This window comes from Bos mutus, chromosome 15 (assembly GCF_027580195.1).
Source record: "Bos mutus isolate GX-2022 chromosome 15, NWIPB_WYAK_1.1, whole genome shotgun sequence".
NCBI classification, from domain to species: Eukaryota; Metazoa; Chordata; class Mammalia; order Artiodactyla; family Bovidae; genus Bos; species Bos mutus.
The window spans coordinates 8,011,320-8,022,962 of NC_091631.1; the positions used below are offsets into that span (position 1 = coordinate 8,011,320).

The 11,643-nt window shown below is 50.9% G+C and overlaps 1 long non-coding RNA gene across 1 annotated transcript; it reads left to right on the forward strand.

The window, feature by feature from the left end:
• Positions 1 to 3,562: 3,562 nt before the first annotated feature.
• On the forward strand, positions 3,563 to 11,215 carry LOC138990938 (uncharacterized). The gene is made up of 3 exons (XR_011466972.1): positions 3,563 to 3,689; positions 6,105 to 6,243; positions 9,394 to 11,215. It is a non-coding gene; the product is annotated as an uncharacterized lncRNA (long non-coding RNA).
• Positions 11,216 to 11,643: the final 428 nt, after the last annotated feature.

The window sequence follows — 11,643 nt, forward strand, 5'->3', positions numbered from 1 at the left end:
GCCTGCTTACTGTTTTGGGCCTGCGCGCTCTGCTTTTAAGCATGCAGATGGTTTCAAGGGCAACAACCTCCACCTTGTCCTTTCCAAGGGGATCTCCCTCAGGTGCTCTTAATTACCTAAATGGCCTTTCTTTTTATAAAATTTTTAAAATTATTTATTTACTTTAAATTAAGGTAACATTGGTTTATAACATTATATAAGTTTCACATGTAAAACATTATATTTCAACTTCTGTATACACTTACTGTGTGCTCTCCACCAAAAATTTAGTTTCCATCCATCCCCACACACTTGATACCCTTTACTCACACCCCACTGCCATCCTTCCCGTCTAATAACCTTTACTCTGATCTCTGTATCTACATGTTTGTTTCATTTGGTTTGGTCTTGTCCATCTCTTTTGTTTTTTGTTTCTTATATTCCACCTATGAGTGAAATCATATAGTATTTGTCTTTTTCCATCTAGTTCACTTCACATGATACCCTCAAGGTCCATCCAAGTGCATGCGTGCTCTGCTGCTAAGTCGGGTCTGACTGGTTTGTGACCCCCTTGGACTGCAGACAGCCAGGCTCCTCTGTCCATGGGATTTTCCAGGCAAGAATACTGGAGTGGGTTGCCATTTCCTCCTCCAGGGGACATTCCCTGACCCAGGGATCGAACACACATCTCTTGTGTTTTCTGCATTAGCAGACAGATTCTTCACCACCGCGGCACCTAGGAAGCCCCTAAGGTCCATCCATGTTATCGAAAATGGACAGGTTTCATCTTTTTATGGCTGAGTAGTGTTCCGTTGTGTGTGTGTGTGTGTGTGTGTGTGTGTGTGTGTACCACATTTTCTTTACCTATTCATCCACTGATGGAACTTGGGTTGCTTCCATATCTTGCCTATTATATGTAATCCTGCAATGAACATTCGTGTATCTTTACAAACTAGTGTTTTCATTTTCTTTGAATAAACCCAGAGGTGGAGTGTAAATTGGCACAGCCACAATGAAAAACAGTATGCAGATTCCTCCAAAAATTGAGAATAACATGGCCTTTCTTTGAACTATTACGGAGTGGGGCTCAGCAGCCCCCACGCCTGCAAGAACCACACTTTGGAGCTGTGGCTCTCAGTCTCTGGAGGCATCGGCGTCACCTGGAGAACTCACAAGGAGGAGGGGGCTCTGGGAAGTGGGCGAGGGTCTGAGCCTGGGTAGACCCTCAGGACTGTCAGGTGATTTGAATACTTGGCAACATCAGCAAGCAAATCTCAATTAAAGCACAAGTGAGCTACTAACCTTTGAGGCCACAATTGCGAGCAGGCTGCAGTGGGTTAACCGAGGGCAGGACAGGCAGCTTGACGAGGAAGCACTGGAGTGATGACCAGGGGTGGGGGGTTGCTGGTTCCAGTCTTCTCAGCCCTACCCGCCTGTGTGTCCTTGGTAAACCCACCGAAGCCTTTCTGGTCTTTGGTTTCTCTTTGATGAAGGGAGAGGAAACCAACCTCACGAAGGGTGCTGGGTGGGAATGGTGTACTTGAATGAGCGCCACACATTTGGAGCTCCTGGTCTGCCTTCCCTGAGGGTCAGCAACAGAAGGCAAGCTGAAAGCTCAGCCTCCTGTAACTCTCCCGGCCCACTCACCACCATCTCTCATTCCTCTAGGCCCTCGCACATGCTGTTCCCTCCGCTCAGAAAGCGTTTCACAGACCCGCCCATTTGGCAAACTTCTGCTTCTCCTTCAAGTTTGTACCTGTGTTACAGTGAAAATGAAAAAAGAGGAATGAGTTTTTCTCTTTCCCTTTCCAGAGAACAAAGAAAATAGAACAGTGAGCAGGTTTGAACATTCCTAGTTCTTTTACTTTAATTGCTCTGAACTCTGCATGTCTGGAACGAAGCTTGCTTTTCTGCTCCGTAACTCTGCAAGAGCTACAATTCACATTTTTTCTCTTGAGTCTATGCTAAATATATCCTGTATCTGGTGCTTACCCTTTCAACATCCTTCCCCTTGTAGTTATGTATCAGAAAGAAGGCCACAGAGCCACCAAAATACCAGACTCAATTATTGGGTTACTGACGCCAGGCTACGACTGTCTTTGAAACAATGCAAGATGAAGAAATCAAGATCCTATCACCTCTCTTCCTCATCACCGACTCATGACTGCGAGCCCTTGCCTTATATAAGCCCCTAGACTCCTCATGACTGGTGGAGGCGGGGGCACAGTTCTTGAGGCATGAGCCTACTGGGTTCTCCTCTCCACCGGCTGAGAATTAAAGCCACCTTTCAGTTTCCTCCAAACTCTGTCTCCACAGTTTTTATTCAGTTTCGATGGGCAGAGAAAGTCAAGATTTTGGCCAGCAACACCTGCGTGTCACCTCCTCTAAGGACACTTCCTCCCTGACTTAGGCAGGTTTAGGGGCCCCAGCCTGCATCCTCATCCTCTCTGCTTATGCCTACAGTACAAAACAGGATGAGATGGTTGGATGGCATCACCAACTCGATGGACGTGAGTTTGGGTAAACTCTGGGAGTTGGTGATGGACAGGGAGGCCGGGCGTGCTGCAGTCCATGGGATCGCAAAGAGTCGGACACGACTGAGCGACTGAACTGAACTGAACTGAACAAAACACAGCAGTGCCTCCTAGCCTTTGCTCTAGCTGGTTTCCAATACCTGGACCTCTGTTCCCCGGAGATGCCTGCCCTGCGCCTCACCTCCTACACATCTTTGCTCAAATATCACCTTCTCTCGGAGGCCAACTGTGATCACCTACCTCATTCTGCCACCTGTTCCCACCACACTGCAGCGACTCCCCCCCATTCTATCTTTCACGTTTTATAGTACTTTTCTCCTTCAAATGTGCTGTATACTTATTTGTTAGGGGCACTATTTTCAGTACCCCCCTTCTAAAACATGAAGTTCACGAGAGCAAGTGTCTTTGATTGCTTTTTTTTTTTTAACTGTTTCTCAAATGTAAAGAACAGGTACTTGACCCATAGGGGAGCTCCACAATATTTACGAATGAATGAGAGAGTGGATGAATGAATGAGTGGATGAATGGACAAAGGAACAAATGAACGAATACCCTAATATTAATACAAGTATCTAATGTCTGGGTCCCCTTCTGGACAGTCAGGCTTCTTAGTTTTGTAGGCACAGAGGGGGTTCTCTAGTTAGTGTTTGTTGACTATTATTGGTAACTATTTGATGAGGGACCGAGGACAGCAATGAAGGAACCAGTCAAGCAATTGTATTCACCGGGTGACTGCTGACGGTGGAGCGAAGACGTGCCCAGAGGAAAACCCTTCTTCCCCGCCCCAACCTCCTCGGTTTCCCACCATCTGCCCCTGGGACCCTGTGGAAAACACAAGTGTAGCATGGATTCGCCAAGAGGGGTCGCTAAACTCTTATTTTCCCTCCAGGCGCAGAGAACTCAGGGTGGCGGCCTGTGCAGACGCAGAGAAAGCCGGGATGGGAGGATGGGAGGAAAGATGGGCGAAGGCCCCACCCTCTCCGGCGAGCCGCAGGGTGCGCGCCCCTAGGTAGACCCAGACGAGCCAAGCACTGCGCTAGGGGCGGGCAGTATGATCTCCGCCTAAGCCTATGACCCCTGGACTCAGGGTCCTCTAGGATCGGTTTTTTCAGATAGGACCCCAGGCTCAAAAAGGCTGGGCGCCTTGCCAGCGTGGCACCACTAGAAGACCTCCTGGTAGGATCAGAGATTCAGATCTGCTGAACCCTGTCGTTCCCACCCTCCACCCCCTCCCCGACCCTCCCCCCGCCCCTTTCCCCCAGCTCTTTTGGGCGTCTCCCTTGCAAAAGCAGAGCAAGATTGCAAGCCCAGTGTCTGGGCCTCCTGTAGAAAGAAGGCCCTTGGGTCTTCTTTCTGGTGGGGCTTAAAGCAAGGGGGTGGGCAGCGGGAGGTGGGGCAGAGGCTGAGTTCCTCCCCCGAGGACACAGAACCAGCTGCCCTCAGCTCCCACCCTCCCCCAGCCCCACCTCCTTTGTATCGCCCTTGCTCCCTTGATTTCAGTTCCCTGGGCGTTTAAGTAGCCACTTGGCCTGCGAATTCACTTGGGAGAGAGGAGCCTGGCAAGCACAGAGTAAAGGCAGGATGGGAGGAGACTGCAAAGGGTCCCCGACCCATCTCTGAGACACACAGTAGTGAAATGGAGGCCCGGAAAGGGCAACCTGAGAAAACCCCGACCTGAGCACCCTGGTGGCCAGAGCCTGGGAGTCTATAATGATGGGCTCTTTTGGTGGACATGAATCCAGAGTTCCACATCCTGGGCCTCCCAGCAATACAGTGAGGAGAGTATCCTTGGCCCTATTTTACAGATGCGTAAACCGAGGGCTCGTTCTGTCGTGGTGGCTCTGTGGTAAAGAATCCACCTGCCAATGCAGGAGATGCAGGTTCGATCCCAGGGTTGCAAAGATCTCCTGGAGAAGGAAATGGCAACCCATTCCAATATTCTTGCCTGGGGAAATCCCCTGGACAGAGGTGCCTGGCAGGCTACAGTCCATGGGGTCGCAAAAGAGTCGGACACGACTTAGTGACTGAACAACAACAAACTGAGGCCCAGCAGAGTTTCCTCAGGCTTGTCCACGTTCGTGCTGTTTGCATTTACCCGATTCCTAGTGTGCGCTCTCTTCCAGGATTCCTGAGACACAGTGACAGTACCCTAGCGATCCCATTAGGTCTGGCCTGGTCTCCAGGTTGTATGGGGTGCTCTGGACTGGGAGCCTGAGGAGGAAGAATGCCAAGGCGCTGAGGTCTGCTGGCTCTGGCCCACTCAACCCGTCCTACTGACTACAAGCAGGGCCAGCTACGCCAGTGGTTGCCACTTAGTTGCCCTCTGGGGAACATTCTTCTTCCAGCCAGTTACCCAGCAGAAGCTGTTCTTCAAAGGGCACTGCAGGTGCTCCCTTCTGGAGAAAGCCTGACTACTCCAGCCCTTCCGAGCTCCAACAATGTCCTTCGAGGTTCTGAGCAGCTGTCCACCCAGGGGAGGTGTTCTCTGACCTGGGCACTCACCCCCAGCTGGATTGTAAAGACCTTGAAGGAAGAGAGACCAGCTCTCTGCTCGTACCTGCCTTTAGTCTATGGGGGCTGAATATACAGTAGGTGTCCAGGAGCTGCTTCTTGGTTTACTTGTTGACTGTTTACATGGGAAAACAGATCTAAAAAGCAGCTCTCTGTGTCCAGGGAGTTTTTAAGCAAAATTTGTAAATGACCTCTGTGTCCTTTGGGACAACCAGGAGGAATGAATTATCACTATTTATTCATTCAACAAATATTTAACGAGCCACTGACATGTGCTAGACACAGTTCTAGGCTCTGGTGACACGGAAGGCAACAAAACAGGGGCGACCCTCTTGTAATTTACCTCCTAAAGCAGGTGACAGAAAATGAACAACATATGTAAACCAGTAGAGCTGGATGAGAAGATTTTCTGTGAAGAAAACCCAAGTTGGGCAGGGGATAAGAGCAAGAGGGAGGGCTGTTTAGACAGGGAAGGTAGGGGAAGACCCACAGGAAGGGAAGGAATCGCTCCAGGCAGAGGGAAGCAAGAGCAAAGGTCCTGAGGTGACAACATGTACTTGCTGTATCTGAGGAAAAGAAAGTGAAAGTCACGCAGTCGTGTCCAACTCTTTGAGACTCCATAGTCCATGGAATTCGCTTGGCCAGAATACTGGAGTGGGTAGCCTTTCCCTTCTCCAGGGGATCTTCCCAACCCAGGGATTGAACCCAGGTTTCCCACATTGCAGGCAGATTCTTTACCAGCTGAGCCACAAGGGAAGCCCAAGAATACTGGAGTGGATAGCCTATCCCTTCTCCAGGGGATCTTCCCAACTCAGGAATTGAACCGGGGTCTCCTGCATTCCAGGCGGATTCTTTGCCATCTGAGCTATCAGGGAAGCATCTGAGGAAAGGCTCTCACAGGTTTTGTGAACCTTGATGAGGACTTAAGCTTTTATTCTGAGCATGATGGGAAGACAGTACAGCTCTAGCAGGGGTCCCCAAACCCCAGGCCTCGGTACTGGTCTACACGCGAGGTGAGCAGCCGGGGGTGAGTGAACCTTCATCTGTATTTACAGCCGCTCCCCATTGCTCATTTTACAGTCTGAGCTCCACCTCCTGTCAGATCAGCAGCAGCGTCAGATTCTCATAAGCGCGTGAACCCCACTGTGAACTGCGAGGGATCCAGGCTGCACACTCCTTATGAGAATCTCAATGCCTGATGATCTGATTCTGCAGTAAGGTGAGTTGTGTAACTATTTCATTATATAGCACAGTGTAATAATAAGAGAAATAAAGTGCACCATATATGTCACATGCTTGAATTATCCCCAAACCACCACCCCCCACCCCAGGTCTGTGGGAAAATCGTCTTCCACGAAACTGGTCCCTGGTGCTAAAAAGGGTTGGGGACCGCTGCCTAGAGCTCATATCTGAGTGAGTAACTGCCCTGTGAAGCTGGCGGGGGGATTCCCAAACCGGTGGGGACCCCTGGGGCCGTGTGAGGTACATGCCCGGCTTGGATTCCCTTGTTCTCAGTGCTCGAGTAGAACACCTTTGCTCCTTGAAAGTCCAGGGTCTTCTTCTGGGGTTCCTGGAGCCACAAGACAACATTCTCAACCCTGGGCCACGTTGGAATCCCCTGGGAAGCGTTGTCCCAAACCAATGCCAAGTTCCACCTCTGCCTCGCTGACCCAGAGACTCGGGGGTGGACCCTGGGGATGAAGACCACTCATTACGAACCTTAATGAGTGGGGCTGTGGGTGGGCCTCAGGGAACCGTGCATCCCATCCCAAATTTTATCTGCAGGCACGTTTGGAGTTAAAGGAATGGTCAGGACCAGGCTTTCATCAGAGTCCCCCAAAGATGAAGAATCATATTCCAAGGCAAACAAAAAGTAGACCTGTCAGAGAAAGCACAGTGGCAGCCCACCACCGGTGTCTTCACCACCCCTCAGCCTCCTGCTCATTCCCTCCCAGCCTCCCGCCCCCACCCCTCCTGCCAATGCCGTTCCTGCGGCTTCTCCATCGCATTACTTTGCCTCAATCTATTTTGATGGCAGCGTCTCCCTTCCTTCCAATACTCAGTATGCTGCCAGCATTCAATACCTCTTCAAATATGAATAAGCTGTTATCCTCGTCAGAGCTGTGGCTCAGTTAAGTCAGTCTTTTCTGGGCTCTTTCTGTTTGCTTTTCCCCCAAGGTCTTCCTGCTTCAGCCATCAAAGAGAAGTTTGTTCCAGCCGCCCTGCTCTGTCCCCCGCTGCCCAGGTCCCAGAACACTGGCCCCGGGACACAAAGAAAAGGGTTTTGTTTCATTATCCGTGGACATTATCTACTCTTGTCACCCAAACTTCAAAGCCAGGGGGCCCCCTCTAGGAGTGCCGGTTCTGGGACAGGGCCTGAGTGACCTTGGCCCTGGGGGAGCTGGGGGAGAGCAGGCGGGAGAAGGCAGCCGTGGGGTGACTGGGTGGCCTGTCTCCCTGGGGGCTGTTGTCTGGCTTTGGCAGGTGCTGAGCTCATCGGCTTGTTGTCTGGACCTTGTGGTTTGCTGTGACCCCCTGAAATCTCCCTTTCTCTGAATGGCGTATGGCGCACTGTGGTGTCATCTATCTGCAGTTGTCGTCAAGGGTCTGGGTGTCAAGTCACAAGTTCAAATCCCAGCTCAGCCACTTGGAAACTGTGTGACCATAAGTAAATTATTAAGCATCTTAGGGCAGCAGTTTCTCATCTGTGGGAAATAGGCGAGGGAAGAGGGGTTGAGAGAATTATGTGAAATAACGACTCTAAATTTGAGCCTCCTAGCCATCCACCACACCGTTCCTCCACCCGACCATCTCAACTTTCATTCTTTCAATTCATGTTTATTGAGGCCTACTGTGCCCTTGCCAGTCTCCCAAGACGCAAGTCGTTACACGGAATGTTCTGGAAGGAGCTCACTCCCCTCGGTCTCACTCAGGAGACCCAGATGACAGTGGGTTGAGTTTCCACAAGGCATTTTCTTCCAGTCACACCACATTTGTGAGTTCCTTCCCACTGGCGATCTTCTTGGCAGGATGTCCTCCTCATCCCCTGGGAGGCCTGCTCTGATTTATTGGGCTTCTGTTGACCCGGGTCTCACCTCAAACCCAGAATCTGCAAAGCTGGACTCCACTGCTTTCCCTTCTTTCTAGAAATTCTTGAGCAGGGACAAGGTCCAAGGGTCCCCTCCACCATCAGCCCACTCTGATGTTCTTCTCAGCCCACTGTGAGTTGTTCTCAGAGTCCGAGCAGACTCCTTCACCCCAGAGCCTTTCAGAGGGCGGTTTCATCATGCCAGTCCCTGTGTCCTGGGCACACACCTATGCAGGCCAGACACTGTGCTGACCTCTCAGCAACACTTCCCTTGCACCAACACACAGCCCTGGGGCAGCCTGTCAGGCTGGTGACCACAATGAATGCCCCTGTGCAGTGCCCTCCCGTGCCAACTCTGGGCTTGGCGATGTGTCGTGGGTCAGCCAGTGGGACTTTAGCCAGCATGATGCAAGCAGGGCCTTGACAAGTGCTTGCGCCCTGGGGCTTGTCCTCTGCTGCACAGAAGCTCAGGCCAGGCTGTGCAGTGGTGAGGAGCCTCGTGGGGAGACAGCCTGTTGGATGAGGGGCCACCTTGCATATTTCCAACTCCCTGACCGAGCCCCACCGACCCACAGAATAGAGAGACAACAAATCATTGCTGTTCTGAGTCCCTAAGTTCGGGGGATGGTGTGTCATGTGGCAAGAGAAAATGGACACAAACGCCAAGGTCCAGACACAGATTATCGTCCTCCTTTCACAGATGCTGACCCTGAGCTTCAGAGAGCTGGAATACGGCTGCCAAGGTTGTCTGCTGTGTAATCAAATGTGGTCAAGGTGAACCACTCTCTGGCTTTCCTGCTGGGGGAGCTGAGTGGGCGACAGCCCAGCTCGTCCCCAGGGCTCACCATCGAGCCCTCATTGAGGCAGGCTTCCTGCCCTCCAGGCTACGCCTGGCCCATGATGGGCTATGATGGGGGGGCTCACACAGGCCGGGTCCTTGGAGATATGGAAATCCCCCCTCAGCCTGCTTTGACTCCAGGACTCCCCATGGAGGGGGGCGGTGGGGGGTGCTGAGCTTTTTCTGGAATACTGTTGCAGTCTGAGATGCTTCCTGCCCCACCCCCCCCTTCTCACTCCTCCACCAGGACCACAGTCAGGAGGCTCTCCGCCTCCTCCCACGCCCTCCCGTTTATCCTTCACAGGTGTTTCCTCCAATTAATATGTTGTGTTTTGAATCCCATTTTGGTGTCTTCTCAGAGGACATGAACTAACATGCTGGAAAGCTTGTTAGATTCGAACCCACTGAACCCCGGCCTGATGCTTCCTTTTGTTTCTTTCCAGACACTTTTCCTCTCGGGAGAAAAGGCATCTTCAAAGGGGCAGACAGCCCACAGAAGCTCTAAGGCCACAGGAGAGGGAAACTCCAAGAACAAGGAGAACGAGGTGCAGGAGCCTCCATGGACACACCTGGGGGGCCAGACAGACCCCGGCTCTGCAGGAACTGACATGGACCAGGAGCCTCCATGGAAGGAATGGTGGCAGCTGGGGGTGGAGGTGGGGTGATGAGCTAGGGTTTATGTTCTTCTCTGCCCCAAGCCCCTTACTTGCAGTATCTCACTGCATTCTCGCCAATGCCTGTAAAGCCAGAATTATAACTCCTTCTGAAGAATTGATGCCTTCAAACTGTGGTGCTGGAGAAGACTCTTGAGAGTCCCTTGGACTGCAAGGAGATCCAACCAGTCCATCCTGAAGGAAATCAGTCCTGAATATTCATTGGAAGGACTGATGCTAAAGCTGAAGCTCCAATACTTTGGCCACCTGATGCGAAGAGCCAACTCACTGGAAAAGACCCTGATGCTGGGAGAGATTGAGGGTGAGAGGAGAAGGGGGCGACAGGATGAGACATTTGGACAGCATCAATGGACATGAGTTTGAGCAAACTCCAGGAGTTGGTGATGGACAAGGAAGCCAGGCGTGCTGCGTGCTGAAGTCCGTGGGGTTGCAAAGAGTTGGATACAAGTGAGCGACTGAACAACAACAACTTTACAAGTGAAGACACAGGTTCAGAGAGGTGAAGCCACTTGCCTCAAGTCACACAGCTACCATGTGGCACAGCTGAGACTTGTACCCAGGTAGAAGGAAGTTGAGTGGTCAGGTGCTTCCCAAATCCTGGGTGTGATTCCCTGCTCCTTTATGTGTCCCAGAAAGACCTTGAGCAAGTTACCTAACCTCTCTGAGTTGCAGTTTCCCATGTATAAAACTTGGACACTTGTTCAGCTGTTCAATCGTGTCTGACTCTTTGTGACCCCAGGGACTGCAGCACACCAGGCCTCTCTGTCCTTCATCATCTCCCAAACTTTGCCCAAGTTCATGTCCATTGCTTCGGTGATGATATCCAACTATCTCACCCTCTGATGCCCTCTTCTCCTTCCGCCCTCAATCTTTCCCAGCGTCAGTGACTTTTCCAATGAGTCGGCTGTTTGCATCAGATGACCAAAATACTGGAGTTTCAACTTCAGCATCAGTCCTTCGAACAAGTATTCAGGGTTGGTTTCCCTTAAGATTGACTGCTTTGATCTCCTTGGTGTGCAGGGGACTCTCAGGAGTCTTCTCCAGCACCACCGTTTGAAAGCATCAATTCTTTGGCACTCTGTCTTCTTTACGGTCCAGCTCTCATAACCATATGTGACTACTGGGAAGACCATAGCCTTGACTATATGGACCTTTGTCGGCATAGTAACATCTCTGATTTTCAACACACTGCCTGTGTTTGTCATACCTTTCCTGCCAAGAAGCAAGAAGTAGGCAAGAAGCAAGCAAGAAGCCCAAGAGGAGGAAATCTGTCACTACTCCCATCTTGTCCCCTCTACTTGCCATGAAGTAATGGGGCCGGATGCCATGATCTTAGTTTTTTTAATATTTAGTTTTAAGCCAGTTCTTTCACTCTCCTCCTTCAGCCTCATCAAGAGGCTCTTTAGTTCCTCTTTGCTTTCTGCCAGTGGAGTGGTTATCATCCACATATCTGAGGTTGTTGATGTTTCTCTCACTTATCTTGATTCCAGCTTGGAACTCATCCAGCCCGGCATTTCTCGTGATGTGCTCAGTGTACAGACCAAACAAACAGGGTGACAGCAGACAGCCCGCTCATACTCTTTTCTCAGTCTTGAACCAATCGGTTGTTTCATATAAAACTTGGACACCAACTGCCCCTTTTTCCTAGAGACCTTGGAAGCACAGCAGATGGAGTCTGGAACTAGTGGGTGTTCAATACACGTTAGTTCTGCCCCCACGCCCGCGCCCCTGCCTCTAGGCTGGCCAGTTTTCCATTACAGCACAGTGTTTCCCTTCTGCTATTGACACCAATGAGATAAGCACTTTTTTGAAAAACCCAAGCCCCAGAATGATCACAGTTGCGCAAGAGTCAATATCCAGACCTGATTCATAATATGGTGTTGCCTTCATTTCTATAATAAAACAACACATCAACAAACTGAAACCTTGACAAATGAGTGCGCGACTCACAAAATCAAAGGCTCACAGCCAGGACCCAAAAAAAAATCCCCTGGATTCTTTCCCCATGAAGGGAGGTTT